Below are 15,881 nucleotides of genomic sequence, written 5' to 3' on the forward strand. Positions count from 1 at the left end.
CAGCCAGCCCCGGCCCGTGCCGCTGTCCCGCATGGGCTCGTTCTGGCCTCCTGGGTCTCCTCCCTCCCTCCCTCCAGCACCCGGAGCTCGGTGCGTCTGTGTGGGACCCACCTGGTGCTGGCCACCGGGCTTTTCTGCCCAGGGGGTCCGGTCGCTTCCCCTCACCTGTAGGACAGCCGTGGGCGCTTGGTCCCTCCTCTTAATGTCTGGGCTCTGGGCTCTGACCTGTCCCCTCGGGGCCCCACTGGCCTCCAGGAACCCTCAGATCGGTGAGTCCTACTCTGACTGGTTGAAGTGGGAGGCGGCTGGTCCCGCCTGTACCTTCTGGTTCTGTCTCTACTGGACACTTCACTAGCGGCCGCCGTGATCCGCGCATGGTCTCTCCCCGAGGCCTGCCTGCGGGAACAGAGCAGGAGGTCCGGTGTCCAGCCTCCGGCCGCTGGTGGCGGTCAGGGCCTTGGGAGCGCTCGGCCTCCTGTGTGCCGTCCCCGTCCACAGGTGCGTCCGCCCTGTGCACACACGCAGCGGTGGGTGAGCCCGTCCCCTCTCCCCGTGCACGAGGGTCTCTCAGTCCCCGTGGTTGTCACCCGAGAGTCCCAGAAGGGGGCTGCTGCCCTTGCTGTGTTTATAAAGACGCACCACAGCCTCCCTGCCTGGGGCAGCACTTGCCTCAGACTTCCCCGGCGGGAACGTTCTGGAACTGCACTGTCCCCCACAGCAGCCGCCTGCCAAGTGTGGCCCCTGAGCCCTCGAAACGTGGCCAGTGCGGCTGAGAAACTGAATTTCTAATCCAGGTTAATTTAAATCCCTACAAATGCCGGAGTTCACATTCAGTCACTGCACGAAATTCTATTTTATTTTAGTGTCTTATGTCATTGGGTTAAGGTCACATCTTCAGAAATTTGCCCTTAAATTCACATCTAACTCAGTCGCTAAATCCCATCCCTTTCACCAAAGCCTGAGACCTTCCAGTCCAAGCTGACCGGGGTGAGCAGAGACGACTCGGGCCTGACGCCCCCGGCAGCCGCCACTGTGCAGGCGTTTGTCCGTCTAGATCCGTTGGTCCTCTTTCAGCCGAGCCGCAGTGCAGTGCTCACGTGCGCCGGGCGGGCCGGAAGCTGTGGCTGCCACGGGTCACCCCGGCAGGCCTTCTTCCTTGTCCCTGCTGTTCACCTGCGTGGGTCCTGGGGCCCCCACTTCCCACGGCTCCGCAGAACCCCAGACATAGTGGGCATTTCAAGTTTAGCCTCTGGGGCCCTGCCTCCCTGTGGCGGCAGTGGCCACTACCTGTCCACCTCCTGAGTGGCATGGAGGTGGGCAGCTCTCCTACCTGGGCCATGGGAAAGGGGGCGTGGGAGAGGGGCCCGCTCAACAGACAGAGAGACACCCCCAACACCCAGGAAGACGGAAGTGAGCCTGTGCGCAGGGACAGCCCCTTCCCGGTGAGGGGGGTCGCGCCTGCAACCCATGAATAGCACACCCCCACACCCGCCCACCAGGTGCTCTCCCCGTGACTCCCAGCCGGCTGGGGGAGGGTCGTGCCCACCTCGCCCCCACCCTCACAGCTGGGCTCTTTCCGAAAACAAACAGTTTGGACCCCCAGGCGGAGCGGTCCAAGGGCGCTGTGAAGGGCAGGAGCACAGGGAGGGGAGGCTGGAGGAGGGGCGGGCGGGGCGCAGCAAACGCAGAGGGGGAGGGGCCGCCCCGGGAGTGATCAGGGGTGGGCAGGGGCTGGCGGGAATGGGGCGGATCTGAGGCCGCCGGACCCCAGGACGCGGGGCTGGGGCCCCCGAAAAACCAGACGGGGCGGGGCTGCCAGGCCTCCGAGTGACAGGCGGCATTGGGAGCGTGGGGACAGCGTCCACCGCTCACCTCCAAGCCCCGCTACCGCGCGGGTACGCGTGCGAGGCGGCTCTGAGCCCGCAGGCGGGGCGTCGGTCCGACTTAAAGGCCGGCGGCCGAGAGTCCAAGGCACGCCCGCGCAGTCACCGGGTCTGCGGCCCGGCAGCAAACTCGGGGTGCGGGTCCCAGAGCCAGGGGAGGGGCAAGGTCCGGGCGGCCCCAAGCGCTGCTCCACAGCCAAGTGAGGAAGCTGAGGCTGGGCAGCCTAGGTTAGAGGGACTGCAGGAGGGGGCAGGCGGCTCACCGTGGCGGAGCCCAAGGCGACGACGGAGGGGCCGCCGGGGAGCGCGGGGACCCCCCCGGGCAGCGGCCGGGAGCTGAGGGGAGGACCGAGGACGGAGGGGCCGTCTGCCCTGAGGGAGGTCACCTTCGGACTCAGGCCGGCGCGGCCTAGCCCTGAAAGCTGGGATGAAGGCCGAGGCCATTTGAGGGGGTCTCGATTCCTGAGGAAATGGCCCCGCGGAGGTGGGGGGCGAGGAGGCCAACGACCCCACCCTGAGAGAGGAGAAACGGGAGCCGGAGCCGCGGCGCCTGTCACCCTGACGCGCCCCGCGTCACCGCTGTGGGCGCCCGGTGCAGCGGTTCCCAGGGAAGGCGGCCGTCTGGAAGCCAGTCCGAGCACGTGGCGGGTGGGGGTGGGGGTGGGGGCGGCTCCTGCCAGGCGCGTGAGGGCCCGCCCGCCCCCGCTGTTCTGGAGGAGCTGCGCGCTGGCCCGCCCGGCGCGGCCTCTGCCCCCAGGTAGCAGGAGGCCCATGAGGCGGGGGCGCCAGGAGCCTGCCCCTCGGGCCACGCTCGCTTCCGGGGCATCTTGCAGCTCTCACGGGACACCCCCCAGGACACACCGCGAGTGACTCAAATCCCCAGTCCGGTGACTGACCGCGACTGGCGCAGGGGCTGGAGGGACTCCCGGGCCGGAGGCGCGGGGTCAGGGGTCGGCGCCCGCCCGCTCGCGTCGCCCCTGGGGTCCCGGCCCCGCCCCCACTGCCCCGGGCCCTCGCTGCCCCGGAGGCTGAGGCGGGGGGGGGGGGGGGGTCTGGGCCGTTAATCCCGGGGCCCTTTGATTCCACCCGCGGGGGGCGCGGGGGCGGCTGTCGGTTCCCCACCCAGGTGGCGCTGGCGCCCCGGGAGCCCAGGCTGCTGACCCGAGGGGTCTGCACGGCCACCCCGCCGTTGGCTCGGGGAACAACCTGGGCCGGGCGTTTCCGCCGTGGATGGAACACGTCTGCGCCTGCGGGGTCGCCAGGTGTGCGTGGGGGTCCAGGTGGGGTTGCGGCGGGCCCCAGGCTTGTGGGTGACCATCGCTCTGGGCCCACGCAGCTGCGCCCGCCGCCTCCCCCAGGCAGCGGCGTCCGGGTCGCGGATCTGGCCAGTCAGGAGTGAAGTGGCCGTGGGGACAGGGTGACCGTCCCGAGGGCACCCCGCTGAAGCTCGGGTTTCTTAGTTTCCCAGCCACAAAGGGGGCGGCAGCTGAGTGACCACCCGCGAGGAGAATGGCGGCTCTGTTGTCCTTGATTGGGCCCTCCTGGGAGTGGGGTGCGAGCCGGTGTCCAGAGCCGGCAGCCCCCTCCTCCCTCCCCTGTGTCACCCGAATCTGGAGGCAACTCCTGGCACCGGAGTGGGGCCCAGTAGAGGGGCTGGGGGGGCCTGGGGGGGCTAGACGGAAGGGCCTACAAGAGCCTGGCGGTCCCTGCCCCGTCCACCTTGCGGCAGTCGCCTCGCGGGGATGCCTCAGATTCCTCTCCAGCCATGCAACCTGGACCCAGCAGACGCCCACACTGGCAGGGCCCACCCTGTCCTGGAAGCTGGACGCTGATTCCCCCCGACCCGAAGCAACTTCTCAGCTGCACAACCGTCACCTCTGGCTCTGCAGACACACAGGGCAGGTCGGAGAACCAGCCCAGGGCCGGGAGATGGCCCCGCTCAGGGCGAGGTGGGCGGGGCCTGCTCGCCCTCCTTCCTGCAGCCCAGGCCCCAGCCTGGGTGGGGGTGGGGCAGATGAAAGGGTGTAACAAGGCCCGGCCGCAGCCACTCCCTTCACCCAGACCTCTGGAGGCGGGGGAGGTGTGAATGGCCTCTGTGCCTCTGAATCGGAGGCAGTTAGATGCCGCTTATCTGGGGGATGTGAGCCAGCCCTGCAAACCCACCTCCCACTCCCTCCTGGTCCTACGAAAGCGGCCCAGCTCTGCCTGCCCCACCTGTGTCCGGAGGCAGGTCTCGTTCAGCCCCCAGGGCCCCGGCGTGCGCCCCTCCTCCCCCCTGCCCGGCGGCCGACCCTCCAGCCCTGGCTCTGTGGCCTGGCTCTCCCAGAGGCCCCACGCCGGGCGGTCGCACTCCTCCAGGCCCTCGGACGTCTCCTGGGGGGGCCTTTCTGCCCCAGCCGGGGTGTCCAGCAGTGGGGAGCCCCCTCAGATCGCAGGTGTGGGGGAGTGAGAGTCCTCAGGAGTGCCTGGACTGGGGAGGCTCACAACTGGTAGGTCTTGGGGTGGGGAGGACCCCTTCCCAGACCAGGGTGCAGTCGGGGAAAGGCCGAAACTGCCCGGACAACGTCCAGTGTGCTCGGGTTGGGGGAGGAGGGGAAATCTCATGAGGGACGAAGTCAGGGTTTCCGCCAGAGCCCCATGGCGAGGGCGCACTTCGGGGTTCCCCCCTCGGGCCCTCTGGGGCCCTCTTCCACAGCCTCCGCCTAAAAGGCTGGCCTCCGTCCCCGCCATGCAGGCCCGGCCCAGCGGCCCAGGTGCCCACTAGCGGCCGCCTGTGTTAGCACCTCGGTTTTCCAGGCCCTGTTAGCTCTGGACCCGCTGTACAAGAGTCACAGCGCGGTGTGTGAGTGTGACAACTGCCCAGGCCAGAGAGGTAGTTGTCCCCCACAAAACCAGCACCTCAGTTGGCGTCTAGACATTGGCCAGTTCACAGTCCACCTGTGATGCCGCGGGTGTGGCCTCGGGGTGGTCAGGACCCATGGCCTGAGGGCAGCCTCTCCGCCTCCGCCCACGAGGCCTCTGGGCGGGCTTGGTGCTCCTGAGCCCTACATGCCCCCCCCCCCGCCCCGCATCTGACGAGCACTCTTACTCTTCATGACTTAATCATTGCTTCGAGGTTTGAAGTTCTACGTGGTTGAAAGTGAGGGTTGGTGCTGTAAATTTTCAATTTTAAAGAACTTTAATCTTTATGGAGTAAGTTTATACTTTAATGAGGTGAAGCTTTAAGTTTATTCTCTGCAACGAGCAGCTCCCCCAAAAAGCCCGCCAGTCACCCTGCCTCAAAGCCCTTCATGCTGACCAGTTACACTCACCACCCCTCCCCTGGTCCCTCCAGGGTAAGTGGAAAACTGAGTGTGTAAAAGCTGCTGCCCGGGAAACAACCAATTGGCATATTAGGCTGTGTTAAATAAAGGGGGTAACAGGCCTGCACCACACCGGCCGCCCTGAGGACCTGGAGTGCTGAGCGCTGCCTCAGTTTCCTAATTCAAAAATTAGACGGGCTCGACAGACACCCAGCTCGTGGTGCCTGAGGCAGTTTGCCTGGCCCCGCCGGCCTTCGCATAGAATGGGCTCCACCAGCCCTCACTGCCGCCCGCCCCTCGCCCCAGGCCCACGGAAGGGGGAGGTCTGTCTCTGTAGTCAAAAGAAACTGCTTTCCCGAAGGGACCAGTGCATAGGGGCAGCGGGTGAGGGGTCTGCGTCAGGCCAGAACTGCGGCGTCTTCCAAGCGAGGAAAGCCGGTCCCCTGTGGGCAGCACTTGTAGCCAAAGGGACTCCGTGCCCTTCCGCCCTCCCGCAGGCTTGAGCAAGGCGGCGCGCGGCCCGCGGCCAACGCGCAAGCGCCCGGCCCGCACGGCGGAGCAGCTCAGCACCCTGGAGAGCTCCTTCCAGCCCCGCCGCTCGCTGGCCCCGGAGGTGCGGCTGTCCGAGGTGCAGGTGAGGCCCGGCGGGCGGCTGCCTGCCGTCCCCCTGGCTCTGAGGTTCCCCCGCAGATAACAACCTGGTTTCAGAACGGGCGAGTGAAGCTCCCGCAGCAGCTGCAGCACCCGCAGCCAGGTCTGCCCCTCCCTGGAGCTCTCTGTGTGCCCCCGGCTTTCTGCCTCCCACCTTCCGCCCTTGGCAGTAGCTTGCAGCTGCTGCACCTTTGGGCATCCCTGCCTGGGCCCGGCCCAGTCCAGAGGGCCCTGGGGCCCGTGTGCCCTGCCAGAGGCCAGGGACGCCTTTTGAGGAAGTGCGGCAGCCCAGAAGCCCGCAGCTGGGCGTGTGCAGAGCTGCGCCTGCCGCCGACGTCCTGCTGGTTCCCTGGTGTGGGCCTTGTGGCCCGCCTTAGGGTTCTGGAAGGTTCCAAGTTGAAGATGATTTGAAGCAGCGCCTTCACGGAAAGCCGCTGTTCAGGGAACAGAGTCGAAAGCCAGAAGAGGGCTTGCTGTGTTGGGCTTTAAGCATATGATGAAGAATGATGTATTATTCGAAGTGAGGTGCTGGAGAAATAGAGGTAGACCCTTTTTCTCCCAGAGCCAGGCACACGTCCCCATCCTGAGCCCCCCAGTTTTTGGTGCCTGGGCTGTGATCCCAGGGTGAGGCAGGGACAGGCATGCTCAAGGATGGGGGTATTAGCCCCCCCAAACCCAGAAGCAGAGTGGACTGGTGGGGCTTACTGAACCGATGTAGCCCCCGCCCCTCCCTCAGGGGTTTTGGGGGTGAGCCTGCACACCCTTTGCTACAATGTTCAAAACACAGCTCTCTAGGATGCTGGAGGGCCAAGGGGACCTGTGCCTTAGCCCCAGGGCCGGGGTGAGGCATGTGACCCCCGAGGTGAGTTGGGGAACCAGGGGAGAGCCTCGGGCTCCCGGACCCAGTGGAGCCCGCGTCTGGGGCAGGGCAGCTGCAGCTTCCGCACACACCCGGGATTTGGTCTCCGCCTCCCTTCCCTGCCCTCGAGGGCCCCAGGGAGCCTTCCTGCCCGGCCCCTCCCCTCCCTCTGGAGGTCCTTCGAGGGAGGAGCTGGCTCCGCTCCTATCACAGATGAGAGGAGTGGCCGGCCAGCCGGGGCTTTGGCTAAGGGACGCTGGGTCATGCACTAATAGCCCGTTCGCAGGCTGCCATGCACTGGGGCCTTCCCCCCCCCCCACCCCCGGAATGTGAGGTCCACAAAGCTGCCAGGGGTTGAGGCCACAGTGCTGGGGTTGCTGTGGCCCTGTGGCCAGGCCCCAGCATTCCCGGCTGGCTCGCCACCGCCGTCTGTCACCGGCCTCCCGGTTCCGGAGCCCCCGCCTGTCATAGGTCACGAGGACCCCCAGCCATGTGCTGGGCCGTCATTTCCTCCCGAGACCACTTCCCGATGGGCCCCACCGACAGGGCTGGAAGGCGGCTTCGTTTTAAACAGCTAAGTCAAAACCTCACGGCACGCAAGTTTACACGAAAGCAGCTTTATTGACAGGTCAGAACATAAACTCAGCATCTTGACAAAAGCACAACGAAGGCAGAAGAGGCAGAAGCCGCCCCCCCACCCCGTGGTCACACCCCACCCTCCAGCCGCCAGAGCGCCCGGCACCTTGTGTGGCCCCAGACCCAGTCCTGGACGGTGGTTTCAGGCGGCTGCCCCAGGTCCTTGGGGCGCCCCCAGTGCGATTATCACGGGGCCCGGGGGGTGAAGGGGGGGGGCTGGACTGCTCATCCTGGCAGGAGCGACCGTTTCCCCATTTCCTGGTCCTGTGACGTGCGACCCGCCCCGGCCGAGGAGGACGAGGAAGATGCTGAGCCCCTCAGACCCGAGCCACCGAGGATGCAGGTGCGGCGGGAGGCGTACCTCGTCGCCCCCTTTTCCCATGCCCTACACCTCTTTAGGCCAGACCCTCAAAGAAGTATATGCATAGGAAAAAGGAACCACGAGAGGCTGCGGGCTCCGGGGCGGGGGCGGCCGTCCGGCGAGGCTCCGGGGCGGCGGGGGCGGCTGCGGCGGGGAGGCCGGGTCCCGCGATGTGAGCCTCCAGCCTGCCTGGTCCTGGGCGGCCGGCTAGTCGAGCGGAGCGGAGCGGTCTGCCCCCGCCAGCCGCGTGCCCCATTTATGAGAGGCGGAGACCTTGGCGCCAGGCGCACGGGGCAGCAGCTGTCACATGGGGTCGCAGGCTGCGCCGGCCAAGGACCCGTCCACCCCCGCACCTGTGAGATCAGGGCACAAAGACCCGCTCTGAGCAGAGCTCTGCGCCTTGCCCTCCGGGAGGAGCCCTGGGCCCCGGGGCTGCGGCGGGGCCTGGGACGGGGCCAGCGCTGGCCGGCTGCCCTCCGCCCGCACTTATCTCCCTGCCGGCCACTGCTTGCGTCAGGGCCGGAAAGCGCCCACGGCATCTGCTCCCCCTCCCTAACCTCCACTCGTGGATGGCGGCACCTCCTGCCTCCTGGCCTCCAGCCACACTGCCAGGGACACAGAGCTCCAGGACGCCCCCCGCCGCCCCCCCCCCACACACCCCGTCAGGTGGGAGAGCTCTCGGGCCGTCCGCAGCTGTGCTCCGGGGGTCCCTGGGGGTGTCGAGATGGGCGGGGGCCCTACCCCTCTGGGGATGGAGTGCGGGGGCAGGTGAGGGGGACCCCAGGCTGCCCGCGCGGCGGAGCCACGCACTGCGCCTCGGCCGGGCAGGCCAGCGCCGGGCCTGCCGTGTGCGGGCTCAGGCGCCCGTGCCGGGCCCCCCTGGGCGAGCGCCCCCCCTCTGCCCACAGGACGCCCTGGCCTGTGCCGAGGGGCCTTCTCGTCCCCCACTCGTCTCCCGCGCCCGCAGCCCTCTGCTCTCCCTGTGGCCCCCTGGGCGGCCAGCTCTACCCTCGCTGCCCGTCCTCCAGAGGGGCCACTTCGCCAACGCTGTCCCTTCAGCCCAAGGCCAGCCGTAGTGCCGTCTGAATCTGTGTCTGCGCGTCTGTCTGTCCGTGTGTATGTGTGTCTGTCCGTGTGTGTGTGTGTGTCTGTCCGTGTGTGTGTCTGTCCGTGTGTGTGTGTGTGTCTGTCCGTGTGTGTGTCTGTCCGTGTGTGTGTGTGTGTGTGTGTCTGTCCGTGTGTGTGTGCGTGCGCGCGCGTGAGTCTGTGCGCGGCAGCCCCTGGGCCTCCCATCCTGCCTGTGGGGTGGGGTCTCGTCAGGCCGTTACATCCACATCTGACCCTGGGGCGGAGGTACAGGTGGGTGGATGAGGAAAGTCGGGTGAGAGAGCGTGACCATCTGTGTCCCAGGGACGTGCGGGCCCCTGCGGCTTGGCCCAGGCCCTCCAGACACATGGCCTTGCCCTGTCTGGGCCCGGGTGTGGCCGAGAAGCTGCGACCCCGGCCGGGTGGGACGACAGGCCACCACCCCGCCCGCCTTGTGCACAGGACTGTCCCGGGGGGGGGGGGGTTGCCTCCCCCAACTGCGGACCCGTGGGCGGGGACCGGGGGGCTGGGGGGCTGACGGAGGGGGTGCTCCAGGAGCTCGCTCACGCTGTTGACGCCCTAGAGGGATATGAGGCTGACAGCAAAGCCGCCGCCCCCCGGCCACGCCCAGGCCCCCTGCAGGGCCTCGTCTTGTTCTGAGCCTCCCAGCGCTGGTGGGACAGACTGCCACCCTTGACCTTGGGCTCCCCGGGCTGAGGGTCTGCAGGTGGGAAGGACGCGGAGGCAACGCACGGGGGGGGGGGGGAGTGGGGTGGGGGGGGAGAAGCTTCTCCTGGTTGCAGAGTCAGTGCTGGCCAGTTACAAGCACTTTCAAAATCCAGAGACCTGCAGAGACCGCAGCGGGGGGCAAGGGCGCCCACGGCCGCTGAGGGGTGCGGTCCGAACGGCCCTGGCCCCGCCGGGCCCGGGGTCTCCGCATCTGGACCCCGATCTCTAGGGCGTCGGGCAGCTCATCATCCTGGCGGGGCGGCCATGCCCCGTCGGCTGGGCCAGCGCGGCTGGGGTGAGAGGCCCGCTCTTTGCCCAGAGCCTCCGGGAGCCCGGCGGCGATGCGGGAGATTCTGTGTCCAGGAGCCTCTCCCCGGCTGCCACGTGGAGCTGGTCAGAGCGTGGGGGCTGTGGGGCCTGGAGCCCCCCGTGCTCAGGGCCCAGCCTCCACGCCCGCTGTTGGGTGGATGCGGAGGGCTGCCCTCAGGGACAGCTTCGGCAGGGAGAGCTGAGGGCAGCCGGGCCCCGGCGGGGGGACGGACTTAGGCTCACCGATGGCCTACCAGGCGCACGCCACACGCCGCCCACTCCGCCGTCCTGGGGACCCAGGCCGGACCTCCCGCGAGCACAGCGGAGCGGACATGCCAGGCACAGGGACAAGGTCGGTCCTGCTAGGCCGACCAAGGCTGGATCCCCAGAGGCCAGGCGCTGGACGGGGCACCAGCTCCGTGGGGTTCTGCCCGCCGCTCCTGGGGCCTCCAGCCAGACCCCACCCCAGGGAGCCTTCCCCTTCGCCAGCCTCCGGGGTCCGTGCAGGCCCAGGCACTATGTCCTGGCTCCTGCCACCTGGGCTCGGGCCCCTGCCACACCAAACACGCCGGGCCCACCCTCCCTGTGCCTCTGAGGCGGATTCTTGCGGGTTCTGGGAGGACGTGCTTGGCACAGAGCTGCAGGGGGTGGATGATAACAGTGGCCTTCCGCTCGCCGTGCTCCCTCCCTCCCTCTGCCCCCCCGGGGGTGCTCCCACAGCTGTCTGCTCAGCTCGGGTGCAGCCCCCAGCCCCCAAGGCAGCCTGCCGTTAACCCTTGGCGGACTCTCCAGGCCCGATCCCAGAGGGTGGCCTGCTGGGCTGTGGGCCACGGAGACTGCGGTCTCTGCGCCGGCCCCGGCTCCCAGGACCCCAGCCTGCCCCACGTGCCACCGGAGTCACCACTGTTCCCCAGGCCTCTCCACCATGGGCACCAGGCCGGGCAGGGCCCGCGGCCCCTCCGCAGACCGGCGGTTCCCCGGCCTCGGTCTCCCCACCTCGAGCGGGCAGGGGCGGCCGATACCCTCGCAGACTGAGCCGAAGCGCGCGTCTGCTCCATGGCTCGGCTTCGTGACTCGGGTAGGGGGAACGGGGGCGTGGTCCCCAAACAGGCTGGACGAGGACGTCTCAGACCTCACACCGCTCACGGGGCAGTGGACGGCACCTGGCCGGCCGGCGCCTGTGCTGCGGCTCGCACGGCACCGAGGATACGTTCACAGCAAAGACAGTGGTCTCTCTGAACTCGGGATTTAACTGGGGTCCCGAATGTTTATTTGCTAAATCTGGCAACCCTATACCCCATTTGTGGAGAGTGGGCTCAGAGAGGGGGTGACAGGTAACCAGGTCTGGGACTCAGGGCTCCGCACAGGGAAAGGGCCTATGTGTGGGGCAGGAGGAGAGGCGTCCAGCCAGATCCCTGCAGCTCCTGCCCCCTGGGCACGGGGCTCCCCAAGTAGGGCCTGAGCCAGTGCAACCAGGGGCAGAGGCTCCCATGGGCCTGGACACCCGTGGGAAGCCCTTGCAGGTGCCGTGCTCCAGGCCAGGCCGTGCGGGGTGCTGGCCGGGCGGCCAGCTGCGCCTGGAGGGTGGAGGAGGGAACAGGGGGGCTGAGCGCCCCTGCTCTGCACTCTGCGTCAGGGCTTCAAGGCTGGGCTGCGTGACTCCCCGCCAGCGAGATAAGGCGGCTTCTTCATATTTCCCTTCTCTCTCCTCATCTCAGGAGCCCTCAAGGCCACGGGAACATTCCCCAGCCCCCAAGGCCGCAGGAAGGACTGTGGCCACTTTGTCCAGACGGCTGAGCTGGCCCCGGGCCCACGGGAGCCCTCTGAGCTCCTGGCTCCGAGCTTGGGTCGCTGGGCTTGTCACGCAGGCGGGCACACGCACCGTGCACGCACACTCACACGTGCACACGCGCACTCAGCCCCCCGTCCCTCACCCACTCCCCCCGGGGCCAGGCATCGGGCTCAGCCCAGGTCCCCTGGCCTTGGCCACAGCACGTGCAGTACTGTCCGTGGCCCGGGGGCTGGGGGTCTCTTCCCCAGATCTGGGGCGGGACTTGGCACCTGCAAGCCTGACCACCGTCTCCTCAGCTCCTCAGGCCCTCAAGAGTCCCTGCAGATGCCACAGGCCCCTCAGCAGTGGCCTCGGGTGTTCAGTTAGGGATTAAAATGTGGGGGGCACCGCCCGAGACCACCCCCACCTTTGCTGAAGAGGAGCCGAGGCCCAGCTCAGCTGGGCAAGCCTGGCTCCTGGGGTCGAAGGCCAGCCAGGGTCAGAAGCAACATCCTGCCTGCTGAAAGCGCCTCTAGGGAGACCCCCCCCCCACACACTCTGCTGGTCTGGCTGGGATGCCGTGTCCCGGGAGCCTCCGGCTGGGCGGCCCAGGTGGACTCACCGCCCCCGACCTGGGTGGGAGCTGGGGACTGAGTGGACACAGGCCCTGGGGAGGGGCTAGCCTGGGCTGCCCGTGCTGGCGGCTGGGGCCGAGGTCTGCGTGCCAGGGAGAACCGACCCCTCAGGCCAGGCCGCAGAGAAGGGCAGGCAGAGCCACCGCATGCTCGGTCTGAGGCTCGGAGCAGGGAGTGTGGGGGACGGGGGTGCCGAGCGTGCGCCCCCACCTCCTGCGGGCACGGCGGAGGTGGGCTCGGGGCTGGGCCTGAGTCGAGTGGGGTGGCAGAGCCACGGGGGTGTGAATGGGGGCTCAGGGCAGAACAGAGAGGGACTGTGGCCTCGGGGCAGGACAGCGAGGGCCTGGCCTGGCCTGGCCATGGCTGAGGACAAGGGGGCCAGGGCAAGGAGAGTGCCGTTTGGGGCAGAGCGTGGGGCGGGTCAGACGCCCCCCCGCCCCCGAGAGTCGGAGTCTTCCTCGCGGAGCCCAGAGAGGGCTTGGCGCCCACCGGGCATCAGCCTAGTGTCTGGTGGTGCCACGGCCATGCCCACTGCAGCCCTCACCCTCGTGCCCACCCGAACTGCAGGCCCATGTCCACCCTCCTTGACCTCCGGCCCTGACTCCCGCCTGGGCAGCCGCTTGGCTGGCTTGAAGGATGGAGTGGGGTCTCAGAGAGCAGGCATCGCTTTATCCCAGGGTGGGGGCGGGGGAGGAGACAAAGACCCTGAGAACACGGGGGGGGGGGGGGGGAGGGGGCAGAGGGGTCTGGACCTGTGCCCCACGCCCCCTGGGGCAAGGCCGCCCTGCTCCCTCCTGGGGAGGCTGGTCCCGTGGACACCAGCCGCCGCCGCCATTGAGGGCGCGGTAGCCCCCAGGATGGCTGGAGCGGGTCAGAGCCCGTCCTGCAGGGCGAGGAGGCCGGGCTGCTGGTCCCTGGAGCCGGATGCACCAGCACTGGGAGCAGGACCACAGCCTGCGGCCGGTTCCCCAGGGCGGGGTCGGGAGGTGTGGTTTCCTCGCTGGCCACGTGGGGCCACCCTTGGGCCAGCTCGTGGGTCTCCCAGGCAGTGGGGCGCGGAGCCCAGCCCAGCCCGGCCTGCAGCCAGCAGCCCCGCCTCCCCATCCCCCTCACACAAACAGGAAGCAGGTCGCGAAGCCCGGCTGGCTGCAGGCCGGCCACGCGGTGACGCCCCCCGCCCCGCGCCTGGCCCTGCACCATCTCCGGCTCACATCCACCCTGCACCCCGACGGTTCCCCTCAACAAGTGCTGAATTATTACAAAATGCTTCGCACATGCAGAGACCTGCGCGCCCCGGGGAGGGACCTGGCACCGCGTCTGCCTCCAGGATGGGCACACAAGCTGCCCGCCCCCCCCCGCCGCCGACGCCCCGTTCTGGGGCTCTGGCGGCTCTGCAGCCTCACGGCAGGCGAGGGCGCGGCGCCCCGGCCTCTGCCGTCGGAGTGCGGCCGGCGCCGTGGCCGGTGGCCCAGCGCGTCTGAGCAGAGCCGGGAGCGCGTCCGTGTGTTCTGGCACGCGGTCCAGGCTGCCTCACGTGCTCCTGGGCCCTCGACCTGCCCCCTCCTGCGGAAGGGCCCCCAACACTGCAGGAGAAGGGGGTCCGGTGCCGGCAACAAGCCACCACGGCTCCCGCACTCACCCGCCTTCACTCCCTGCCCTCTGCCTTTACTGTTAGACCCCGGAACACGGGCGTGTGTCACCGTGGATTGCTTGTGTGGAAAGTCACTCGGTTCTAGCATTTTCCAAGCTGCCCACATCACAGGCAGGAATAACAGGCCCTGGGGCCCGGCCCTCCTCGCCGCCACAGAGGTCAGCGCTGGACCAAAGATGCAGCCGGCGGAGCTTGCGGCACCTTCGTCCTGCAGCACGGGGCTGGCCTGGCTGCCCCTTCATCCCTGTCCTCAAGAACCTCTAGGCTAGTTCTTCCCATGGTGACATGGGGACAGGACGGGCTGGCGTGACTCACAGAGCGACAGTTGCTTCCTCACTGAGGCACTGTGGCTTCTCGGAACCGCTGCTGAAACAGTCTCTCCTGCAGCACCCACGGGCTCTGCCACAAGGCCCGGGCTGAGCCCTGCAGCGGCCACCGTGGGCTCGTCCGCGGCCAGCGAGCCGGGGCTCCTCGCGGGGGCCGTCCCTGGCCTCCGGGCTCCAGACGCGCCGTGCCAGCTCTCAGGACCCTGCCTGGGCAGCCCCGCCACCTCAGGGCACCTCCCACTGCTGACAGGGGCCAGCGGCGCCGCTCGTGGCCAGACGCCCACAGCAGCAGGGCCCAGGCTGCCTGCTGAAGCCCACGGGAGCTGACCCACGACCCCCAGCAGCTGGGCGAGCACGCCGTCCACCTCCCTGTTGCTTCCGAGGCACCGAGACTCTGGAGCTCCCCCCAAGGGCCTTGGGCCCTGCCGGGAGCAGCCAGACCTGTGCTGTGGGCAGCACACACGCCATGACTCAGGGCACACGCGGCTCGTCTGACTCAGGCCGAAACGCTGACAGTTTGTGGCTCTGACGTGGCTTCCTGAGACCTGTGTCCCCCAACCGCACCCTGCTGCACCCCGTCTCAGCTCAGGAGCCTGGGGGCTGGGCAGTGAGGCATTGGGAGCGGAGGTCAGAACTGGAGCTTGGGTGTTCCCAGGCCCCCCAGGCTGGGTTCCGGAGCCAGGATGGATACAGGGACACAGAAGCCAGCAGGGTACCGCCTCTGGCTGTCCCCCAGCCTCGCTCCGCGCCGTGGGGGGCACCCGGAAGCCCCCGCCCCAGGGCCAGGGCCCCCTGTGGACCAGGAGGGGCCCATCCCACGGCTCCAGCTCCACCCTGACCCTCAAAACCCCAGAGCAAAGTGAGGTAGGTAACTGGTCCATCTGGGAGAATCTCTGCAAGGGGCCCCGGGCCGCCCAGTGAGGGCAGCCGGCACCCACTACCCGCGGACAGCTTCTCCAGGCCAGAGTGGGCCAGTCCGGGGACACGATCCCCCAGCGCACCTCAGGTTGGCCGACACAGGCCGCAGCAGCCAGCCGGGGGCCGAGGCCACTGTGACCAGGCCACGCGCAGCAGCGGGGGTCAGGCCCAGGTGCCACGTCCAGCGCAGCCAGTGGGGAGCAGCGCGTGCGACATCGTGCACCCCAGGGACCCTGGCCCCACGCCAGGACTGCAGCCTCAGCCCTGGCGGCCCTGTGCAGCTGCCCCGCCCTGAGCCCCGGACGACCTGCAGCCTCGTCTGGAAGGACAGGGCCCTGGGGCTCCGCCTCGGGCCAGGTGACCGGGCGGGGCAGCCTCTTTAACCAGCTCGTCCCGCAGCCAGGCAGCCCTGCCACCCACCGACCCTTCAGCCTGGTCGGCACCGCCAGCCACCGGGCCTGTGGCTGGAGCCAGGAACGCAGCCCCAGCTGTGCCAGCGGCCCTGCTGCAAGGCCCAGGGCCAGGGTCCCCGTCCCTCGCGTCGGAACCCCGAGGCAGAGGGACTGGGCGCAGCGGGGCAGGGCCCAGGGCGGGGCAGCAGGAATGGCCAGGGCGGGAGGGCCGCGGTGCGGGGCAGGCCGCGGGCAGCCCAGTCACACTGCTGCCCACGCGGGAAGCGCAGCCCCAGGCGCCAGGGGCCGAGCGATGCCGCCGGCCGGTCCGCCACACGCCCACTCAGGGCCATCGTCTCTGGGGCCGTGGCA

The sequence above is a fragment of the Rousettus aegyptiacus genome, unplaced genomic scaffold (genome assembly GCF_014176215.1).
Source record: "Rousettus aegyptiacus isolate mRouAeg1 unplaced genomic scaffold, mRouAeg1.p scaffold_m13_p_6, whole genome shotgun sequence".
NCBI lineage: Eukaryota > Metazoa > Chordata > Mammalia > Chiroptera > Pteropodidae > Rousettus > Rousettus aegyptiacus.